Source organism: Scyliorhinus torazame, chromosome 25 (assembly GCF_047496885.1).
Source record: "Scyliorhinus torazame isolate Kashiwa2021f chromosome 25, sScyTor2.1, whole genome shotgun sequence".
Lineage (NCBI taxonomy): Eukaryota > Metazoa > Chordata > Chondrichthyes > Carcharhiniformes > Scyliorhinidae > Scyliorhinus > Scyliorhinus torazame.
Genome location: NC_092731.1, coordinates 7,796,384 through 7,799,955, shown reverse-complemented (window position 1 = coordinate 7,799,955; position 3,572 = coordinate 7,796,384). Strand labels below are relative to the sequence as shown.

At 64.5% G+C, this 3,572-nt stretch overlaps 1 pseudogene; it reads right to left on the bottom strand.

The window, feature by feature from the left end:
- LOC140402231 (uncharacterized) overlaps positions 1-1,036 on the bottom strand; it is a 54,028-nt pseudogene extending 52,992 nt beyond the window's left edge.
- Positions 1,037-3,572: the final 2,536 nt, after the last annotated feature.

Genomic DNA, 3,572 nt, shown 5'->3' with positions numbered 1-3,572 from the left:
GATACAGGGATGGAGGATGGGGAATGGGAATGGGCATACAGGGATGGGGGATGGGAATGGGAATGCGGATACAGGGATGGAGGATGGGGAATGGGAATAGGGATACAGGGATGGGGAATGGGGATACAGGGATAGAGGATGGGAATGGGGATGCAGGGATAGGGATGGGAATGGGAATGTGGATACAGGGATGAGGAATGGGGATACAGGGATGGGGAATGGGGATGGGAATGGGGATACAGGGATGGGGGAATGAGAATGGGGATGCAGGGATGGGGAATGGGAATACAGGGATGGGAATGGGAATGGGATTGGGAATTGGATCGGGATCGGGAATGGAAATGGGAATGTGATTGGGAATGTGATTGGGAATGGGAATGGGATTGGGAATGGGAATGGGATTGGGAATGTGATTGGGAATGGGAATGGATTGGGAATGGGAATGGGATTGGGAATGGGATACAGGATGGCGCCAGCTTACCTGATGAACATGATGACTCCGACCCTGGCGATGTCCTGGTGTAAGACTTTCCAGGATTTCTGGACCAGCTCCTTCTGTTCCTGGGACAGGGGCAGCGGGGGGTGGGAGGGGGGAGACCCGAGCCCCCCTCCCCGGCGGGACCCAATCCGGAGCAGAGTCGCTGTCAGTCCGGGGTCCCGGACCAGGATTCAGATCCGGAGCCGCTTTCCCCGGGATCGACCCCCGTCCCGGACAACGCACATCCCATAATAACCCTCCCCCTCCCCCTCCAAACAAAAACCCCAAATATAAACCTCTAAAACTTATCACAATCCCAAATTAACCATGAAAATTGCGAGCAATCCGGGATTTATTGGCCAGGAATCCCCAGCATCGCTGCCCGGGGGGTTAATCCCGACCAAAGCCGCTCCTGGGAAGCTCAATCCGGATCCTGACCCGCATTCATCCCGATCAAAGTTTGGGGCTTGAGCCGGTTTCGATCCACCGCCTCCGGGACTCGCGGCAGCGACTGGAACCCGTCTGGAAACTGACACGTCCTCGCCAGCATCAGACCAGAGGGGGAGGAGAGAGAGAGAGGGAGGGAGGGAGGGAGAGGGAGAGGGAGAGAGTTAGAGAGAGAGAGACAGGGAGGGCGAGGGAGAGGGGAAGAGGGGGAGGGAGGGAGAGGGGGAGAGAGGGAGGGAGAGGGGGGAGAGAGGGAGGGAGAGGGGGGAGAGAGGGAGGGAGAGGGGGGAGAGAGGAGGGAGAGTGGGAGAGAGGGAGGGACAGTTAGAGAGGGAGGGAGAGTGGGAGAGAGGGAGGGAGAGGGGAGAGAGGGAGGGAGAGGGGGGAGAGAGAGGGGAGGAGAGAGAGCGGGAGGGGAGGGAGGGAGAGGGAGAGAGTGGGAGGGAGGGAGGAGAGAGAGGAGGAGGGAGAGGGGGAGGGGGAGGGAGGGAGAGGAGGGAGAGAGGGAGGGAGAGGGGGGGAGAGAGGGAGGGAGAGGGGGGAGAGAGGGGGGAGAGAGGGAGGGAGGGAGGGAGAGGGGGGAGAGAGGGAGGGAGAGGGGGGGGAGAGAGGAGAGGGGGAGAGAGGGAGGGAGAGAGGGGGAGAGAGGGAGGGAAAGAGGGAGGGAGAGGGGGGAGGGAGAGGGGGAGAGAGAGAGGGAGGGAGGGGGAGGGGGAGAGAGAGGGAGGGAGGGGGAGGGGGAGAGAGGGAGGGGGAGAGTTAGAGAGCGAGAGAGGGAGGCGAGGGAGATGGGGAGAGGGTGAGAGAGGGAGGGAGAGGGGGAGAGAGGGAGGGAAAGAGGGAGGGAGAGGGGGGGAGGGAGCGGGGGAGAGAGAGAGGGAGGGAGGGGGAGGGGGAGAGAGGGAGGGGGAGAGTTAGAGAGCGAGAGAGGGAGGCGAGGGAGATGGGGAGAGGGGGGAGAGAGGGAGGAGGGAGAGGGGGAGAGAGGGAGGGAGGGAGAGGGGGAGAGAGAGAGGGAGGGAGAGGGAGAGGGGGAGAGAGGGAGGGAGGGGGAGAGGGGAGAGGGGGACAGTTAGAGAGGGAGGGAGAGTGGGAGAGAGGGAGGGAGAGGGGAGAGAGGGAGGGAGAGGGGGAGAGAGAGAGGGGAGGAGAGAGAGCGGGAGGGAGGGAGGGAGAGGGAGAGAGTGGGAGGGAGGGAGGGAGAGAGAGGAGGAGGGAGAGGGGGAGGGGGAGGGAGGGAGAGGAGGAGAGAGGGAGGGAGAGGGGGGGAGAGAGGGAGGGAGAGGGGGGGAGAGAGGGAGGAGAGGGGGGAGAGAGGGAGAGAGGGAGGGAGAGAGGGAGGGAGAGAGGGGGAGAGGGGGGAGAGGGAGGGAGAGAGGGGGAGAGAGGGGAGGGAAAGAGGGAGGGAAGAGAGGGAGGGAGAGGGGGAGGGAGAGGGGGGAGGGAGAGGGAGGGAGGGGGAGGGGGGAGAGGGAGGGGGAGAGTTAGAGAGCGAGAGAGGGAGGCGAGGGAGATGGGGAGAGGGTGAGAGAGGGAGGAGAGGGGGAGAGAGGGAGGGAGGGAGAGGGGGAGAGAGAGGGGAGGGAGAGGGAGGGGGGAGAGGGAGAGGGAGAGGGGAGAGAGGGAGGGAGGGGGACAGTTAGAGAGGGAGGGAGAGTGGGAGAGAGGGAGGGAGAGGGGTGAGAGGGAGGGAGAGGGGGAGAGAGAGAGGGGGTGGAGAGAGAGCGGGAGGGAGGAGGGAGAGGGAGAGAGTGGAGGGGAGGGAGGAGAGAGAGGGAGAGGGGAGAGAGGGAGGGAGAGGAGGGAGAGGGGGGAGAGGAGGGAAGAGAGGGAGGGAGAGGGGGGGAGAGAGAGGGAGGGAGGGGGAGGGGGTGGAGGAGGGAGGGGGAGAGTTAGAGAGCGAGAGAGGGAGGCGAGGAGATGGGGAGAGGGAGGAGAGGGGGAGGGAGGAGAGGGGAGAGAGGGAGGGAGAGGGAGAGGGGGGAGAGAGAGGGAGAGGGGGAGAGAGAGGGAGGGAGGGGGAGAGGCGAACAGTTAGAGAGGGAGGGAGAGTGGGAGAGAGGGAGGGAGAGGGGAGAGAGGGAGGGAGAGGGGGAGAGAGAGAGGGGGAGGAGAGAGAGTGGGAGGGAGGGAGGGAGAGGGAGAGAGTGGGAGGGAGGGAGGGAGAGAGAGGGGGAGGGAGAGAAGGAGGGAGAGGGGGGGAGGGAGAGGGGGGAGGGGGGAGGGAGAGGGGGGGAGGGAGGGGGGAGGGAGAGAGGGAGGGAGAGGACGAGAGAGAGGGAGGGAGAGGACGAGAGAGAGGGAGGAGAGAGAGGGGGAGAGAGAGGGAGGGAGGGAGAGAGAGGGGGTGAGAGAATGAGGGAGAGAGAGAGGGAGAGGGAGATAGGGAGGGAGAGGGAGAGAGAGGGAGGGAGAGAGAGGGACAGAGTCAGAGAGAGAGAGCGGGGGAGAGAGGGAGGGAGGGAGAGAGAGGGAGGGAGGGAGAGGGGGAGAGAGGGAGAGAGAGGGAGAGTGTTAGAGAGAGAGAGAGGAGGGAGGTAGAGAGAGGGAGGCAGAGGGGGAGGGAGAGGGGGAGGGAGAGGGGGGAGAGAGAGAGAGAGGGAGAGAGGGAGGGAGGAGAGGGGGAGGGAGGGGAGAGAGGGGGAGA